At 44.1% G+C, this 20,878-nt stretch overlaps 2 protein-coding genes across 4 annotated transcripts in view; one reads left to right on the top strand and one right to left on the bottom strand.

Annotated features, from left to right (window-relative positions):
- LOC105676847 (uncharacterized) overlaps nt 1–20,878 on the top strand; it is a 159,594-nt gene that overhangs the window by 43,171 nt on the left and 95,545 nt on the right. Inside the window, exon 6 of the mRNA XM_067348479.1 lies at nt 2,333–2,503. The gene's annotated coding sequence lies outside the window, so the exon portion shown is untranslated. The remainder of the gene's footprint in view (nt 1–2,332; nt 2,504–20,878) is intronic.
- LOC105676845 (midnolin homolog) overlaps nt 1–20,878 on the bottom strand; it is a 75,845-nt gene that overhangs the window by 40,082 nt on the left and 14,885 nt on the right. The window lies entirely within an intron of this gene.

Raw genomic sequence — 20,878 nt, 5'->3', positions numbered from 1 at the left:
TAATCAAAACAGTGCGTAGAAAATAATTTATAATTAATTTTGCATAATCAGAGAAATTTTTTCATTTTGATACACACAAATTATTAATTAATGTTTGATAATTTTATTTTAATATGATCTGTAGGATGATGTAGAAGTTGATATATTATTTAATAGAGTTAATTTGAATAACTGGTAGAAAATTTCATGGACAAAAATTCAGATATGCATACGAGAGTATAACGTGATCGCACGCGATTAACCTGAGCTGAGCAAGAAAATCGAGAGGCATTGCATATCTTCCAGTCAGTGGTTTGAAGAGGCATGTATGGCCTCAAGTTCGCATAGCTCGTCAAACGGTGATTATCTCGATACACGATGATTCTGTAAGGCAAAGTTCCGTGTCGTAAGGCGGGGTTTAGTAAAGAATTCGCGAATCGATAGATAGCGGATGATTATTAGTATTGCTGACAATTATTAAAATATTCGCACGCAATATATTATAAACGGCTCTCTGCATACCGATATTTTCTGATACATAGTGATTAATTATTTAGGTAAATATTAGGTATTCTCGTAGAAAGCTATTGTACACTTGTATCTTGTTTTCTTTTTTTGCTCGATTGCAATAATCACATTGCAGTGGATATGGTTGAAAATCGAGGGGATTCCTTTGAATGCGGATTGCACGCAACGTGCAACTAATGGCTTCATCCATCCGTTGCTACGAGGCACTCTGGGATGTTTCATGTGAGCCGCATATCAATCTAGGATATGCAATCAGATATTCAAGCGGATTGATACATGGGCAATTCTAGTACTTGCGATAAAGAAAAAGAAGTATTATGATGGAACGGAAATTACCGATAACACCTTTTAGCCTTTTGTATATTGCAAATATTAGTTACTGTAACTGCTTAACAAACGACGTTTCATAAGGAAATGTAATATTGTAGGTTTAAAAAGGAAGTGATATCATATCTTATCCTAATTGAAAATCCGAATGATATTATCGCTCATTGAAATTGCATCCAATGCCAACGTATGATGAGAATTAAATCTACCAGTCTTAAATTTATCTATAAGATACAACAACATCGCTATTAGGCGCGATGCATTGGAGGCTGAGAGCGTGGCACGATATTCGTGTTCGGTCATCACGCCTTAAAGGGTTAAGGAGATTGAGAGGCACAGAAACAATGCCGCGAGGAGCGTTCCTCTCCATTGAATTCCATCAGCTTCGGATCGGGTCGAGTGATCGAACGAAATAACCGCTCCATGAGAGATCCATTCGAGCACCCGCGGTGGTTCTTCGCGTCTGACGTTCGTGTCCCCGGTAGAAGGCTCGACGATCGCGTATCATCGACGAATCGAGAGTCACTGTGTTTATTCTCCTCCCCGTTCTTTGTCGTGGTTTTTCCACGGCGGCGAGATGGCCACGGCGAAGATTCGACTGCGGGCACGATGCGTCCTTGTATCCCCGCGGAGGGGGGGTGGGGTGCTTTTGTGCCGTGCGGAGGAGGCTCGTGGTTGGGATTATTGGATAGGACCCGAGAGAGGTGCGAGGCCCTCCGCTCGGCGCACAATGGCACACATTGATCGGCTTAATTACCGTGATATCGGCGTAATTAAAGCCCCGTTGTGTTGGAAGTCTTTTCTACGAAGGCGTCCCGAAGAAACCCGTGACTTGACTCCCGGCGTCAGAATTCTCGCATTCCCCGCGTATCCCTCCTCTCGATTCCTCTGTACGATTCTCGTCAAGGTCCCTCTGTCACTTCCCCGCGTTCTTCCTCGGCAACGCTTTGTTAATAAGCCATTATCCGGCCGGCGACGCGCCTTCGGCCGATCGGCGAGGTGTGCGTTCAATTGCACGGGGTTTTTAAGAATCGCGACTCGCCGGGTCCAGTTATGGGGAAATTACGAAGGCAATTTCATCCGGTGTGCGCGAGGCCAGCAGTCGATTTTTCAAATAAGCGCATCTGCTATATTGCGATTTGATACCGGCGAGAGAAAACGAAGAATTATACTCGCGCAGTAATGAAGAATCTTTACCGTTTTTCCTTGTGTTTCTTTTCTTCCGATTCCAGACAAGATACTCTTGCCATCTACCGACATTAGTTTTGAAAAATCCATTTTATGTTTCATCATATGATTTTTGTTACAAAATATTTTTAATGATTATTACATTATTACGGTTGCTGAGGTATTTTTTAATGCCAAATTAATTAGCTGATATTATTATTGAATATGATGTATATGACATTTTTTATCACGCCCAATACATTAAACGACAACATTTTGAGACAATCGAAAATCGACAGCAACTGTCATATACGCGTGTTAATTTTTTCAGGTTTTCGGCGCTAACACGGCGGTACAAATTTATTGTGTGATCTACGCGTCTTCGAAACTTTTGGATCTAAGGTCAAAATCAACGCATCGTGTATTAAAAGAGGGACCTCAGTAAGAAAAAGCTGTATCCAGTTTCGAAGCTTTTGACCGACCAAGTGATTCATCTAACCAAGTAAGTGGCAGTAAAAACAGTTTATATTTTTGTCCGCGCGATATAACGATATTTATGTTTATGGTTGCTCGGTTCGTTATCGCGATACAACTATATTTCTCGTATGACATGGTTATATAATCGTGTAATAAACATTCACGCTCGTATCGTCCAATTAAATGTTCGAAAGTGAGAACTATTCGATTGATTTGCGGCTCATCGGTATCGACTCAGGGACCAATCCAAAGTACTAGCATCGCGAGCCGTTACCTTCCGATCTCATCAACTGTGCTCGTTATATTTGAAGGAAACGTCTCGTTATAATTACGAGGCGTTGGCGTTTACGAGCGAAAGGGATGAAGCCACATACTTGTTAATCCTAACATCCTCTTCAACGGCTCTGTCGTTTCTGGACAAGTTGACGTACGCTGTCTATTGTTAAAAGATTTGTTAACTCGATGCATTTTCGTATATAAACTTTGCGATCTAATCGGAAATTCGTATATTATATTTTAGAAATATGAACGATATTTTTTATTCAATATATAACCGTGTCTTTAAGTATCTGCTTGCGATTGAAAATTAATATTGCTAAATATTATAATAAGCTTACGTGAAAAAATAAATTGTTTGGAATTTTTGGTAGGTAAAATTGAGATATTAGGAATTAATGGAAATTATTAGATAATTAATTGACGCAATCCATTGAAACATAACTAACATGTAATTATAAATATGTCTCACGATGATTGAAACGTAATTTTCGCACGAAACGAACATATCGTTTACCGCGTGAATTCGAAGGGTCGACACTCAGAATGCGACTAAAATTATAGGGCTTCCTTCAAATTTCCATTTTAAAATAGGTCTAAGATTCTTTCGACGTTTCGGTTGCGATTCACACTATTGTTCCTACATTTCCTTTTATATCCTTCTCTTCATCTCTCTTGCCGCCAGCCCTTTTCGGAAACCTATATCTTAGAATTCGCACCGCGGAATTCGCACTCTATCGAGCCGTCGCCACTCGTGTTTGGTCGGGCCGCACGCATTTGCAATTCTGACACATTTGGCGGTGAGATATAACACGGTGCACGCTATTCGCAGACGAATCTGGTCTCTCGAGACAGAGACAAACACAAAGGGGGAGAGCGATGTGGCGGGAACGTTGGAATACCAAACGATTCCCGGAAAGATCCTCTTGGTCCATCTCGCGTCGTCTCTTCGTCTTTTATCGTGTCATCTTTGTCGTCGCTGACGTCGTCTCGCGATCCTTCCGTGGCTCCGTGAATTTTCGGCGCTTCTTGGCGCAAGACAGGGGGACGTGTTCCATCTTTCTCCCTCCTCCTTTCCTCCCCCTCATTCCCATCTCGCCAAGTTTGAGGGGTCGTTAAGGATGGGTTCGAGGGCCAGGGCCGTATATAACGGATAATTGACAGCCGCGCCGGGGCCGTCGTTTGCTTTGCATGGACATTGAATCTGCGCGGCAATGGATGGACGTACGGCCGAAAGAAGACGAGAGGCTGCAGGACGTGAGGCCACGAAATTCGACCGGCCGGCCAAACAGAACCGCGAGAGAGCATGAGACGTGACGTGCGGTCGGGAGGAAGCAATGAAGCAAATGCATGCTCGCTGGGCAGACTCGTAAATTCTTCAATTCCGATGTTCGGAAAGGCACAAACGCAATCGTGACATGGTGCTCTCTCTCGCGCTAGAGGCAACCTCATTTCGGCTTAATTGCAGTTTGCTGCAGCGGTACTTTGTATTATCGGAAAAGAGAATATGAGATTTAAAATTTTAAAGTATGATTCCTTTTCGCATGAAATGCAGAAATTTTATACGTATGGGCACGCGGTGTTAATTAGCATACATTAATTTCTATGCATATTATTGACAATGAGACTCACAGATAATTTTGTGAGCGATAATGCGTTTTTATTCGCATGCATTGTTATGCGATTTAACGAATAATGCCTAGAATTGCCTGGAAAAGACCAAAATTGAAAGGATAATTTAAACGAACGGACAAATGCAACAAGATCTATCTTCCGCGTCGTGTATACGCAATACCAAAATGTACAGTTACGCGAATTGCAAATGGAGCGTTCATAATTCGCGTGAAAGTATGAAGTCTCCTTTAAATTACGCCGCAAATTACCATCTCCCGCTGTTCGACGTGCGCCGCGACCCCACGCGTGCCGCAATGCACGCAATAGCACGCAATAGCACGCAACTCCCTCGCGCGCATTAAGAGAGCTTAATGAACTTCTCAGAGTATATTTCAGCCGGCCGTACATTTTTCTCCGATGCGTTCCACGTCGTTACGAGGACGACGGCGATGATGATTTTCACACCTGAGCGACTTTTTATCGAATTCGCGGTTGACGTGTAGGAGTGCTTACTCGCGAATGCACGCACGCGCGAAGAATATTAACGCTCGTCATTACGCCGAGACTTTAATATTTATCCTTTTCGTGCCGGTAAAATGCGATTTGCGAAGGCTCTTTAATCAAACGGTTTTACTACTTGTGTGTGTGTATGTATATATGTGCGCGTCACACTATATTTACTTTCTTCTAGTTATTCACGATATGTTAACGGAAGACATGTGCCATATAATTATATTTAAGAATTTCACAATTATACGCGGTACACAATAGATGTTCAGGGGGGCGCACATGCTTTTATTAATTAATTCCAACTAAGCGTATGCCATTTGCGAAGATATATTTTATTAAAAAGATTAAAACAGTTGATACTTCGACGAGTCAGAATTCTGGTTTCTGAGTTCTGAAGTAAATTTTTAGTTTCACCACAAGACCCACGTCGAAATCTATTTCGCTTGGGAAGACGGATGAAGCGAACGGACAAAAATGACTTGTCATAAGATATCTTGGACCTCTCTAAGAACCCGATGATGGATTTAAAATAGCGAACAGGATTTACGGGTTTTCTTGCCTTCTCGCAGGGGCGGACCTGCGGTTTTCCGAACCTGTTTCTTCTCGTTTGTCTTTCTCGCCTTTCCTCTATCCGTCGCAGTCACTCGTGTTGAAGCCTTGTTGTCCCATTTGGTTTGGTGTGAGGACGGTATAAAATCCGGTGGCGGATTAGCCCCAGTAATAGCATCGATGCAGAACCAGTCAGTGGACCGGCCTGATGTCATAATATTATGGTACGTGCTTGTGCTAAGGGAGTCATGTGACGCGAGGACTTCCTTTTCAACGGGTGAACAATGTTGGTGTAGCTGAAAACCGACGTGTCCGATAAAGAATCAGTGGCTTCGAATCGGCGTCCACTTTCGTCGCTCGAGAGATGGGACAGGATAATTCTCGAATGCGCCTCGAGGCCGGTGGAGAATTACTTGTTCCTAAAGTAACATTTATTCCGCTAACAAGACGATCAATCGCGTGTGCTGCGATGGAAAGAGTAGAAATCGATTCCACATTGTGCGAGGGCAACAGCCTCGGATGCAGAAGAGCGGAAGAAATGATGGCGCACGCGAATCCGGAAGAGCGCTGTCCCATTAATTTTCTGGGAGAGCGAACAGAGAACTTGCCGATAATGAGTTAACGTAGGATCGCGGCTCTCGTTTATCTTCGTCTTCGCCGCAAACTCTCTCGCGTGCACCCGCGATCGAACTTGATGAACGTTCTATGACTTATCTCCGTGCATCTGACGAGGCCGATCGTGGAGGAATAGCGCGGGGAGAAGAAACAACGACGTTGAGGTGAATGAGCAGGGATGAAGAGAGGATATCGAGCGGCGCATAGTAGACACCGCGACTACTTTGTCCGTCTGTACGCGTTGAATCATCCGGTCGGTTTCCTTTCACGAGTCGATGGCAGCCGTTCCCGCATCAAGGCCTGTGGTCTTCTCCGAGCAAGCATAATGACTCAATCCACGATCCGCCTTGCCCCCACCCTTTTGCCGACCACGAGGATCTCTCTTTCTTTCTTCCCCGACTTCTCCTCCTCTATCCGCCTTTCTCTCTTTATCTCGCCAAGATTATACGTTCGTCTATCTGAAGAACCGGCGACCCCGAAGACAAGAGATCTGTGGTTTTTCTCGTGACCGCCTGCTTTGCACAGTTTCCTCCACCGCTGTATTCTTTAACCTCTTTCCAACTCCTCTTTATCTTTGTCTTCTCGTTCCTCTTCTTCTACGTCTTGTTCTTTGTGATCGAGCCCGGCGAAGCCTAGTGACTTCAGCGGCGCTAACTCGTGCATTCGCGTGACGCCGTGCTGTTTGTAATGTCGGACGACTCCTCCTGTGATTATACCTTATGATGAAAGTATGGTATGACGACCGGCTAGGATGACGGGGCGCGGACGTCCCCGAATGACTAGGCTGAGTGGAAGAAGACGCGTAAGATCGGTGGCTGATTGGCTGCTGGCTATATTATCTACGACAGGCGAGATGGAACGCTAAAAATTATTGGTTGTTGCGAATTAAGATGTGAAGCTGCAACGCGTTTAGCGGTAGAATATTTCGTAATTATAGCGGCCGCTTTGGTGCCAAGGTGCTATCGTGCTGAAAAACAGGTCGGTCGGGGAACTCATCGAGGCGCAAGATCGTGCATCGCGAGGCGTGAATAAATGAACTCTGAAGCGTTCTACGATTTCGCTAAAATCGATAGAATTCCGCGGCACTTTGTGACAAATTGATTTACGTACAAACGCTATTACTGGCATGCAGGATGTATCGTATTCATCCGAGGCGCGTAATTTTAATTTCCTTTACACGGATCTACCGATTGGGAGATAGGATACAATATACACGTGCATGCGTACCGAGAGATGCGGTGTATATCATGCTGGGGTTAAGGTCGACAGTACATCCCTAGCAGCTAGGAGCGGTAATCCAACGATCTACGTCCAGGCATCTGAGTAACGATTACGGATACATAATCGTACTCGAGATGCGCACAAAATTGCTACCGCGTTGCGAATAATTGCAGCTCGAAATAGAAATTGTTACATTTTTGTAGCCACATTTAATGAAACTAATTTTTAGCGTAAGATATATTGATCGCCAAGATGTTACAAGTATTAACAATATTCGTTTATTATCGATTCGAATCGAAAAGTGCTACGAGAAGTAAGTCGCTCCGAGCGAGAAATTCCGATGCATTGATACGTTATCTCCTCTCCCTCCCCTTGTGTCTTATAATTATTGTTCGCAGCGCGTTTAGAATTGTTCCAGTCTTTCACGATTGAGTGCGTTCTATTAATTTCTTTTTAACTTGTATATATGTGTATCCAATCTTTTAGACGCTTCTCACTCTTCAGATAATTTAATATTTGTTGCATGAGAATGCATTTAAATGGCACAATGGCCACTTAATTGAACGTGGGATATTCAAGTGCCGCGGACAAACACTCATCTCCTGCAGGTGGTTGGTTCTCTATCATCGTCGGAAATTGTGGTATTTCGACGTTGACAGTGAACCGCTCCGGATGACTCTGCACTCTTGCGTCAAAGAATGCAGTCCGGAATCGAGTGAAGCGCCAGGTTTTCGGGTTATACATATACAAAAACGGCGATGTTCTGCATCAGATGTCTTATTATTTAGTTTTTACTTTAGCATTTGTTACGTAATTTTATCTATTGTTATTTTTTCTTTCTCCCAATAAAATTTCTTATAGCTTGCTATGCATTTTTATCGGATTTAATGAATACGCATTTATTCAACACTCTATCGCAGAACGTATTTTAATATTTTAAAAGGTTGATCGTACTTTATCGCTCCATAATCACGCATGTAGAGTGATGCAACGATTCGCGTTTCCGAGGTTGTAATACCGGCTTGCTCTCGAGCCGACGCAGAAGAATGCTTAAAGACATCTTTATCTCATTCGGCGCGCGATAAGAATGGTCCGGGCTATTATTATGATTTCAATGCCGCGGACTGCCGATGCAAATCGAGATCGTGCAGCGTTCTCCCGCCTATCGGCACCACCGATCGGCACGGTGATTGATTCTTCGGTATTCATGCGGATCGACGTGGCGGCGGCGCGGCGCGCGATATCATCGTCGTCATCGTGAAACTGCTGTCGATCTGGTAAGAGAGACACAGGGAAAGAGAAAGAGCAATGACTCGAGACATGCCCACGTTCATATGCACGGCGTCGCGGCATTCGCTCATTCCAGTTTCCGGCGGGTCGCAATCGGCGGCCACGACCGGTTCAAAGCTACCGATGTACTACCGGCCGCAGTTGGCCGGATAGTTTTGAGTCTGCCCCTCGACGGCCGAAGTTAGCCGAGCGAAACGTCATTTTTCAAGCTGCCGGGTTTCTCTTGAGGATCTACCGACGTGGTAGCGGCCGGTCCGTTCTGTTCGCATCGCGCCGGTTAAACGGAGAAATTGATTCATGAAATATAGGATCAATGCGCGTGGAACATTTAGCACCGCTTGCCGTCTTAATCAAGAGTTGTGTAATTCCTGCCCGCGCAGATTCGCGAACGATTAATAATAACGATCGTGACTGTCATTACTTTCGCTATCTCTAATTGATTCCCGGCGCATATTCTTTTAAAACTGTTAGAGAAAGTATATTGTGGATATTTTTTCTTTTCAACTGTTAATTGAAAAATATTATAAATGAGCTATTTGACGAAAAAAACTATTTTATCAAGCATTCATTAAGGAGATAAAAAGAGAAGAGTTAGATTTTTAGGATTATTATTATTCTCTCGTTGTCTTAATATCGCTTATGTTTATTTGTCCCATTCAAATGTAAATTGCAAGTAAACCGTTTATGAGGTGTCCATTTCGCCACGAGGATTGACAAACGAACACGAACGTTATATGAACTTCCAAGTGAACTTTTATAAACTCACTCGCGCCGGCCGTATCTCCACGCGATCGTCGTTAGAGTTCCCTCGAGCGTCGCGCGCGCATATATGTGCATGCGAGAGCTTTCAGAATCCGGTTCCTCGGCGCTGGTCCACCGGCGAACCACCTTCTCGCACAGCCCGTTTCATGCGACGACGTCGGTGCCGGCTTAATAATGTCCCCGACGCGAAACCGTAACTTTGTGCGACGGGTACTGGATAATAAGAGTAAACCGGTACGCGCGATCGGATATGCGCGAGAAGCAAGGAGCAGGGGAAAGATCGAGCCGCGAACGAGGGAAAGAGGAACCTGTTATTTCGGCGGGCACGAAGCCGAGGCGAGATTACACGCTGTCACACACCGTTCGTCGCGCGGCTCTTTTCGGGCCCGCGGATCCTCTCTGACCGGGGCCTGGCCCTTCGCTCCTGGCCCCAGGCCTCTCCCGTTTAAGACGGGCTGGAACGCGAGCGTGCAGCCCAACATCCAGCATCCAGACGTCTTATTCGCGCGATTATCACTGTCCGTTAATTTGCGTTTCCGTGCTCATTGCATGGCTCGCTGCCGATGGTCGAAATGCCGTGTGGCACTTCCGCGTCTGAAATAACCGCGTCGAAAGTTAGCGGGTAATATACGCGTTGATTTAAGTGTCTGGAGTAATGCCACAAATTTCAGTAAATTGTGGGGTAACGGGCCTCAAGCTTTGTACAACTTCAGACTGAAAATGATTTAATTCTTTTGGAATTATATGTTCGGAATGTTCGTGTTTACCACGATCTAAAAATTATACAAAACAACATTAATAATACGCTCATACTTTTCGGCATATATTTATCTTAAACTTATATTTTGTAAGATCATTACGTATCATTTTTATATTATAAAGCTTACAATAGTAACAAAATTATTTTCTTACAAATTATTGCTGTTTATGATTGATTAAGTTTTCTTTTAGCAATTTGAAGTAACTGTTTTCTAATGTCAAGGTTTCTTCATGCAGTAGATACTTGACAATTTTATCAGCATGTCTTATTAATTTAATTAGATAATTATTAATCACGACAAATGAGTGATAATTGTTTCACGTTGTTATCTTCTTCCATGTGTCAGGAGAAAGATCCAAACGCGAACACCTGGCGCTTTATCCACTACGTTTAATCCGCGCGATTATCATCATCGCCCGATTGGCATCCGATGATCGCGCATCATGCGAGCATATCTCTGCCGGCTAGCAATTCACATCTTGAAACCTGATAGACAGGCAGTATACAAAGAATTGAATGCGGAAGATAGTAAAGAAAGTTCGCGACTTAGATGACCATCGCGAGATACGCTGATCGATTAACGCGAAGTGAAAATCACGTGAAAGCCGTATCTTTATGATTAAAGAGCTATATAAAAGTAACTAAGCGTCTTTATATAAATTTATAATATATTTGTATTTATAATATATAAAAGAATAATTTTGAATAATAAATAAATTGTAATGAATAAAAGATGAACGACATTAGTACTTTTATATAAATATGTTTAAAGCATGATTGCTTTCGTTAAAATCGGCGCTTATGTTACATAAAAGTCAAATTCAGTGATCCGTCAAAGAGAAAAAACTTCCGCAGGAGTTATCGTGTTTGTTAAACGATGCCCGGACAAGAAAGAATGGGAAATTAATAAAATTACACGGGAGGAAAGTATACCACGTGCGCGAATACGCCGGACAAAATGCATATTTTTCACGCTTCGTTTATCTCGATAGAGATTACGGCAAAATCTTGCCTTTCCCGCTTCCTGTGCCTCGCTTCGCCGAGGATATTGCTATAGTACTCCGCCATTTACCTTATTTCAAATCTTACGATCAGTAATCACGGCTCGTTATTCATGATCGGTATGTACTGGAGTAGCCAATAGAGACGAATAGATAGGTGTTGAGTTGATTTGCGTAACTATACGCTACTTGCATTGTTATTACGGAGATGGTATCTAGCGTTTTATGAGAATCTCAATTTTCATTGACAGTCATTTTTTTAATCGTACGCTTATTATACAGTAATCTAACCCTTTTTCTCTCATATTTTCCCGCTTTGCATAATGGAATATCATTTTACATCGTTATGACATCGCGAGTATTGTGTCACAATTATATTACAATGACCATTATTTTCACGAACGTATCGGCGACTACCGCGGTATTTCATATCCGAATAGATGAATAGATAGGGCTGAATAGACAAGCCAAATACTTATCCGGTTTCGAATGTCACATATGTATTATATCCTCCTTCGTATAGGCACTTTCTTGTTTGATCAAGATTAGAGCGGTCATCAAGCCCCCACGCCTCGTGGAATATTTTTTCCTTCACTTAATAAGGCCGTCTCTCTATAAACCTGTCTCTGAAAAATGATCACATTAACGGAGACACGACGTGTTTTTTCCGGATCCAAATTTCACTCCCCGAATAGCGCGTTGATGAAATCAAGACAAATCTGGTTTTACAAATAATTACTGCGATAAATTGAAATATTTTCACATTCCGCCCGAGTCGTTTAAGCATAAATTCTATACCTACTAGATTTGAAATTTAGATTTTAAATTCTTTTAACCACGACAATTAAAAGGAGTTAAATGTGTAGTTTTTTACGGAGTTGTTCAATTCGTTCAAAGAGCCAGTTTATACGTTAGATTTAATCTTACACCGACATCAGAGTTTAAAAATATGCGGGGTAGCGTAACCGTTCTGTGTGTGTTCGCGTCAGCATAATTTTTTTCTAAGCATCGCGAAGAGAGAATTCGGACGGATGCGCCCGGTTCCTTTCGGACGTAAAATCTGGTTGTTCCTGGCGGGGGGGCGTCGAGTGGGCGATCGAGGGAGGGAGAAGAAATAGGCGAGACCGGAGGAAAGAAATGCCAGCTCATAAATAGATGAGCTGTCGGAGCGCCGGGATTGCGTATGACGGAACATGAGATCGGCGGCGGCGAGATGATATCTGGTGCGGGTAGAAGTCCACGGTGATAAATCTGTGGACCTCTGTCAGGTGGAGGCGCGGGAGTTCGGCTATGCCGAATCCGAGGCCGCCCCGGAGCTTCCAGCCGTGCGCGAGCGCTTTTGTCTCGTCGCTGCCGGAGATAGAGGGAATCGATCAAGCCTTTACGAATTTCGCCACTGTGGAACGCGCCGCGGACGTGCGTCTTCACGCGGGACGGTTGTCCTGGAACGTTACTCGATAGTAATCGACAGATTGATCGATCGATAACTGACAGCGTGCTGGCGGATTCGTATAGATACGCGCTATATACGTGGGCGTCACGATAGCGTGCTCTTTCAAAGTCAGGAGCTTCACTGAAGCGATAAGATCTGGATTTCTACTTATTCTTAGACTGTTTTACGCATAATTGTACGCAACCATCTGCCACCAGCTTACATGATTTTAGAGTGCTTTGCACTGTTAATTCGTTTTCTATTACATCTATCCTATTCGGTTTTATAGACTGGTCTCACTTTTCTGTCGGTGCTTTTTCTCGCTTTCAACTGTGTTTGTCACCGTGTGCTTCGAAATAGTTTCACGATTATTCGATTCCGGGCTTGGCCGTTTCCTCGTTGACAACTTTAGGGGATGCTCGCTTTTCTTTTCCTTCTTTTGGCGGTGTCCTATACGGCGAAAGCCGAGAGGCTTCTTCGATGGTTGATCTAAAGGGATTGGACATTTGTCAAAGAAGGAGCGGACAATATAAGAAGCCCCGGCTGTAACACCGAAATTCTCATAATCCCCCAAAGAGAAGGCCGGCGCCGCACGAAGAGAGACGCGATGTTTTAATCCGTAAACACGTCGTTTAGCCCACGACGATGGCGAGGACGACGACAACGTTGACGGTCGGAAACTCGTCGGCATTTTAACAATAATCTCTCGCCTTCGGCTTCACGCACACGCTGGCCGGTCGTCAGCCACCCCATGGACGCCATAGATATTCGGTAACGCATATGGCGAGGCGATCTCATTCGTCGCGGCCGCCATCGAAATTCCGGAACGGAGATTTAACCCGGATTCACCGGACGTGAAAGAGAGAAAGGAGCGCATCGGATGGGGCTCCCGAAATTAATGGAAGGATTAAGAGGCGCGCTTCGTGGTAGCATTCGGGATCCGGCAGACCGGCGCGGCCCGGCAATTCGCGCGCGTTCGCCGATAAATCCATTTTAATTAATCGTAAATTAAGCCCGGCAACAATTACCGTCGGGCGAAACGCGCGAACGATTATTCGCATGCGTTCTCGCGCGAACGCAACGGCAGCCGGCAGCTGCAACGCGAGTGCAATCGTCCGATTACTTTACAACGCGTTTCTCCGTCTGTGTATCGCGTGATCGTATCGCGCTCCGCGTCGGGATCCAGCAATATGCGAGTCGGCGAGATCGAGGGATTAAGGAAATCTAGACAGTGTCGGCAGGTGCCCGAGTAGTAATTATCGGCGATCTCTCGCAAAAATAAAAAAAAAAACAGATAGAAAAATAAGGCGTAAAAGTGTCGGGGAAATCGTTGCGCAAGACTCCACGATCCTTACCCGTTGCAAAGTGGCATTCGGATATTTAAATAACATTCCCGTAGCATGTGGCCGTCCGTGTTGATGTCTGTCTAGCTTTCGTATCTCGCCTGATCTTGTCGCGAGATAATGCGACCAGTTTATGAGCATTAAAAGAGTCGCGCAATAAAGCGAAGAGCCATTCTTGCTGCACAATGTGCGCAATTTACGTGTATACGCAGGAAGATTATGCAGAAATAATTATCCGAAATTATCCTTGAAACACACTGACGCGCTTGTTATCGTCGAGCAAATAAAGTGCGCGCACCCTCTCCCGCACTGTTAAGTCCGATTTCAGATAAAATCCGCATAAAAGGAAACGACTCACGCACACCCACCGTCGATTCTATCAGTCGGGTCGGCTCGTGTGTGCCCGATCATGGTAAAGCAAACACACGTATCGTCTACCAGAGTATACCGACGCATCGCAGGAAGAAAGGAAGAAGATTGGTGGTACTCGCAGCCTGGCAGGGTATAAAGGTTAATGAGCGCACAGGCGCAACCTATTATTTCAGCCCGTTGGGTTTCTACCTCCCTCTCTCGCTTGCGCGCTAGAAATCTCCCCTTTCCCTCCTGACACTGGGCCTCGCGACATCCTTGTTCAACCTCTCGACTGGGCGCGTTGCGGGTCTCCCTCTCGCCAAAATCGGACCGCCAGCGGCAAACGAGGGGGAAAGACGAAGAAAGCAGAGGAGGTCGCATGAAAGAGACAGCGGGAGCACGAAGTGCAGGTAGTGCGAGAAAGACACCGCGCGAGGGAGGGGGGGGGGGAGCGTAAAGGTTCTCAAGAGAAGGGAGAAGTGGCAGACCTTGAGCTGCCACGAAGCTCTGGACGTCTTCATCCTGCCTCAAGCTGTGCTCGAAGAGAGAAGTCTGCGCTGTTCACCTCGACCGCTCGCGCGGCCCTCCGCCCCTTCCCCCCTTCTTCCCTTCTGGACACGGGTTTCACGAAATCCTTTAAATTCGTACGTAACGCGGGCCCGCCGCGCTCGAAGGACGCCGGCTTCGATCGGCGGCAGGCACGCCGGCTGCCAACGGCATCGACGAGAAATTCGAGAAAACGAATTCCCTCTGCGCGCTACTCGCACGATCTTGAGGTTCTCACGTAAATCCCTCTGCGAACACTCGCCTCCGAGAAATATTTTCAACGTACGTAATTTTTCTCTTTCCGTTGCGTAAGTGCATTTACACCTTTAATTAATGTTAATACTGTTTTTTTAATTAAGAAATTAAAAAAATATACATTTTTTATATGAAAGTATAAATTAATGTACGAAAGATAAATATGAATTAAGAATTTTCTCGTATAAAGAATAGAAAAATTGAATTAATCAACATTTTTTAAGCTATTTATTTTACTAATACATTTATCTCATCGTGTTGTGTTTTGCACAAATTGCCATCAAAGTCATTGGCCGAAGATCGGCGCAATTGCACTCTCGGCGACGTAATTTTTCACGATATCGATACGTGGAAGTAATTTTCTAGCATTTCGCGACACGCACAGTTTATTAACACAAAATTGGCACTAGATATTTTAAATTTTCATGTAAGATATTTTTTTAGAATCTTAAGCAAGAGAATTTTTGCTGTCAATATAATAACTACTATAATTTCTTGAGAAATCTTCGGGAAATTTCAAGTTAAGGAGTTTTCACATACATAAAATTACTTGTGTAATTTTATGAGATCAAAAGAAATGTATTTGCTTGATTTTTTTACATTTAAGGAAAATTATGTCACGATGATTATCGGTAATATTTATTACGAAGCGACCAAGTTTTTGCATTTGCGCAAAAAAAACTTGTAAGATCATTCCGGCGTGGAATGGCGAATTTTTATAATTCGACACGGACCCAAATCAAGCGATGATGATCGCCATTATGCATTGTCACGACTCTCTGTGCCGGGTTTTTTGTTGTTCTTTTATTGTCGACTTTTCCTGATACTTCTACATTCGCCATATGAGAACGACCCTCTCCCTCCTGTTTGTCATCGCTATAATACCAGATCCTTTTCTGCCTGTGTTTGTCACCGAGTACGATACGTAACGCGATCACCGCCGATCCCGAAGAGGCGTGCACGCACCGCCCTCAGCGAGAATATCGCGTGTGTGTGGAGCATCCTTCAAAAACCGACCAATACTAGTAGTCGTTTTCGCAAAACAGTCTCGATAATGATAATTACAAACCGTACGCGACTTATTATAATCAGAAAAAAATAATTCGCTTCGTAAGCATGGGCGTCATTAGGAGAGAAATGAGGAGTTTGCTTGCGCCTCTGGGTTTTCAAGATAGGAGAAAAAATTTTAATTAAGAGATATCATTTTATTAAAGTAATCGTAATTCGATAACGTCTATGTCATTATACAAAACATTAGGAAGAAGCGTTAAAATATTATAATGCATTTTGCTCGTTACGTATATAAGCAGAAAACATAAAAATACACGTGTTTAGCGTCTCCAAAATATATTGTTGTCTCGCGTGCCATTATGTTGCTCACGAAGGGAGACATTGGCGACAAGCGACCGGCTCGTCGATACTACAAAAGATTGGACCGGGGTAGGTCAACCGCGAGAGCGGATTCTCGTCTTTCACCCCGCGCGCTCATATATACACCTATACACGAGCCGTGTGCAGGCGTTTTTTTTCCTCCTCTCTTCGCTCCGTAGGTCGCAGATCAGGTCGGGGCCCTTTGTGAGCCCGATATACGTCACACGACGTCGGGGAGGGGCAGCGGTGTTGGAAGAGGGTGAGATTTAATGCCGCTCTCCTTCCACCGGCCCACGAACGCGCGCGTTCTTCCTCTCTATCGCTCCTCTCTTCTTCTGCTCTCTTTGCGCGTCTCTTCTTCGTGCTCGTAGCACGTATCGCGCCGCTCTCTCGCTTCGATCCGCTTTTGTGGCAACCGTTAAATTGGCTCTTCGGAGTACGCATCTGTCGCTAATACCCGAGACGAACCCACCGATCATGGACCACGAAAGCGCTTCCATGTCCCGCGGTTTCACGACGAGGACGATTTTCGACGGTGTCGAAGGTCGTCGATGTACTCTTCTATAAAATTTCATACCCGAAGTAAGTTGTTTAATGCCGCACAGTTTTTTTTTTATATTTAATGTACACGTGATTTTTACCCGACAATATAATTAACGCGATATCATAGCAACATAAGATTGCCGATCTTCAAAACAGTACAGTGCAATTTCATCAGTTTTCATCGGCGTGCAAAAATTCTGGTCTCATGCAATCACCATTAATTAACATACACCGCACCGCTTGTCAACGAGTCATATATCAGTGCGAGTTCTTACACTTTGCGCCACTCGAAAACGTCGGTACGTCAAACGAAGGAAGAGGAGGACTAATTAGTTCTCCGGAATACGGCAGCCGAGATTTAATTACAGACGAGCGGGCCGAAAGCGGGCGAGGTCAGTGGTCCGTGGTAACGCATCCGGTGCTCTCTCTCTCTCTCTCTCTCTCTCTCTCTCTCTCTCTCTCTCTCTCTCTCTCTCTCTCTTTTTCTTTCTTGCACACGAGCGGTTCGAGTGTATGTAAATCATTTGCGCGCGCGTAATCTCGCGGACGGTCCCTCTTCTTATCGTCGCGGCGCATTCGAGGAGTTCCACATTGTGTATTCAACGGAGCGGAACTGCCGGCGACGGCCGCGGCGGTATCGGGACGCGCACCTACGCGAGTAATCCCGTCGCGATTCTGCTATTTAATTAACCGACCGAATATCAATGGGAGGCATCTTAATTCCTCGGTACGTACGAGTCACGCCGTCCGAAACACGGAGTTGAAAGTCAGTAGCTTGCAGCGCTAAAGTGTTATCACGATCGAGTTCCTCTTTCTTGTTTTTTTTCATTTTTTTAATTTTTTTTTTGCTAGATCCATCTCTCGATGAATTCACCGCGATGAATCTCCTCGCGATCGTATAGCAATCATCGTTATCTCGATCTCGTTTCCACGTATGGAAACGTTTCTCTATTAAGTCGTATCACGGGTGAGAGGGCAGCGTTGGCCACGGTAGGTGAAATCATCGGATAAATTACATTCATCGCCATCCGCGATGCGTGCGTGAGTACTCCTCCTCTCGAGCGTTTTTCGCTTTTCCCGATTTTATTGGAGGTCACGATTCCCGTGGGGTTACGATCTTTCTCATCGGATCCTTCGCGGCCACGAGTCGAACTTTCCCGTCGAATCAGCGGATCATCGATTGAATCTTAGTCTCATTAGGCTTAGTAATTACAGTCTTGTCGGAAGCGCTCGGAGCTCTTACGAAACGAGGCGCCGTACCTGCCGTACCGTGGCGATATATTACCGTTTTAATCGTTCTCCCTTGTCTCGATATCACGAAGAGATAGACGAATACCTAAGAATCGTCCGGCGATTCTAAACTGCCCAGAGAGTATTTCTTTTACAGTGGCTTTGGTATTTATTGCTGTGCGGGTCAGATATTTGTTCAGATGATTTATCACATTTCTCGTAGAAGAAATTAATTATCGAATTTTTTCCTTTAATGGAAAGAGAGAAAGAGAGAATAATTTTATTTAGTATTGATATCTTTTCTCGAGTAACCTAGAATTAATAAAAATAAATAAATTAAAAAAGATTTTTTTTTACGAAGAATTTTATTATATTTTATAATGTGATGATCAGATTTACATGTAGATTAGCTGTATAAAGCTGTCAAAGTAGACCATGCTTGCAGCAAGTCTTAAACTTAATTTCTACACTTTATTTAGTTTTCGAGGAATTTTAAAGGTCTATTGATCTAGGATTTTTAGTCCTTTTTATGTTACACCGATGACGAGAGGTCCCAGATCGTTTGCAGTACCTTGTGCCTATCCAAGATCGAATGTGCGATTGAGTGTGTAAGTGCGAGAGCAGGCCACCAGCAGAGCTTGGACCACCTCGGCCGCCGGTGCAGCCGGGATATAAACGTTTTCTCTCTTTCTCTGCCGAGCGCTCTCTCTTTCTCTTACGGGATCTCCCGGCTCAGACCGACTCCACGATCAAAAAGAAAAGCTGAGACGGGGCCCGGACCGCCGCGAAAAGAATGCGTGGGCCGGACATAATGATTTGGACTTTGTCGACCGGTGGCACGGCGACGAGCGTTCGTGAAACTAGATTAGGATGCGATTATAAATATTCAACACCTTGAAATTACCAGAATGTCTATATATTCTATGTGGCATATCTAGAATAATAATATTTCCAATCGATTAAGATAATGTGCTTGAATTTATTTTCGCTATAACATCAATGCGTTTATTCGCGTATAATCTAAATACTGTTCAGATATTTGGCATTCAAGTCAATTATATATAAGAATAATAAAAAAATCTAACAATGTTTAAATTTAGATTTGTCTGTATTTTATTCAACAACTAATTAGTGGTCAGAAAGTTCGAGTCAGAAAGTTAGATGTATGGCTAATTAAGAACGTATACGTTATAGATTGCAGACATAAAGTTACGAGCGGCTATGTTCCCGGTATACGCGCAATAAAAAACCCGGAATAATTTAATTACTCAATTAAATAACTCCGGGTAAGTCCGTGCAGTCAGCGTCGCGATAATTCACGCCCGTCGAAATGGCTTCATACAAGTTTTGCCAGTTACCGAGAGACGCGAGAAAATCGAGTTCTTGAGAGACCACTCTTTGCTTCTTGAGTAATTGCATGGAGATCTCCCGGAGGCGAAAAACATTTGCAGTCTGCGATCAGGCGGCGATCGTGAAGATTTCCTGCGATTTATGGCCAAAACGACTCTTAATCAGAACGAGACCACCAGCGCCCGTTCGGTGTCAGAAGGGGAGCTGCGAATTAAAGTCGTAACCAGGAACACGGTTTTACGAGCGCCGAAGGACGTTCGGCAGATCGAGTCGATATTAGCCTAATCGTTTGAAGCTGGCCCACCAAATAAATTGCCTTATTTGCATAGGAATTGGGCATCTTTTGTAGACCTCGACCTCGGGTTTAAAGTATGTCGCGCGGCCATCGCCGAATATCGCTGATAATGAAATTCTCTGTAAATCGAACGCTGCTTCTTTCTCTTCTCCACGACTTTCTTTTGCATTTCTCGGCTACTCAAGGCTCCACTTACTTACGAAAATCTTTATGACTATTTCTTAAATTAGGTTTATTTTATTCCACGAAATTTTTCGCGTTTCATTACGCGAGAATCCGCAATCGTAAAAGATCTTTATTAACTCGTGAATGTCAATTACAATGTCCATTTTCCTTTGCGAGAAATTCTGGCGGGATAATCTGGTAAAATATGATCAAGTCGGTGCGTTAAATATGTATCGGATTACTCCAATATACGCTACGATTTCTGTTTGTTACTGCTACAATTTCTGAATCACATTTAAACATCACAGCACATATGGTAATATCAGTCAATAATTATATACAGCTCTCAATAATATTGTTTATGTTAATAACATGGAATTTACATAGCTTTCTGTCGTCTTAGGCGAAAGAAGCGTAATTAATATTAAAAGTCCAACGTGATCCACATTAATGATTGATTCTTTTACCGAGTAATGGAGCCACGGGCGAGTATGAAAATTACCTGCAGCTCTCTATCGCCGCATCGCGATCAGTGTCAAAATTATTCGCAGTCAGAGGCGCCCGAAAATAATGACGAGGTTGCGGGACGCTAATTAAGCTCCCGAGACCGCTGAAGTTTCCGGTATCGCCGAGAGGTACGGCCCGTAACAACGCGGAACGTATACACACACACACACACACACACACACACACACACACACACACACACACACAGACACAGCATGTGGGGACAGTGCGGCCGGATTCTCGCGCACGGGCAATTAACATAATATTACCTATAACGCAGCGTTCCTAATGGGATATTTATTGCGGGCTTGCCGCTGCGCGATCGTGCGAATAGATTGCTCTCTCCCGTCCCCTCGGAATTTACTTTTCACCTTGCTCATCGTCGATTTTTACTCTCTACCCCTGGCATACGGC

The sequence above is a fragment of the Linepithema humile genome, chromosome 1 (assembly GCF_040581485.1).
Source record: "Linepithema humile isolate Giens D197 chromosome 1, Lhum_UNIL_v1.0, whole genome shotgun sequence".
Taxonomy (NCBI): Eukaryota; Metazoa; Arthropoda; class Insecta; order Hymenoptera; family Formicidae; genus Linepithema; species Linepithema humile.
This window is presented reverse-complemented; position numbering and strand designations above follow the sequence as displayed.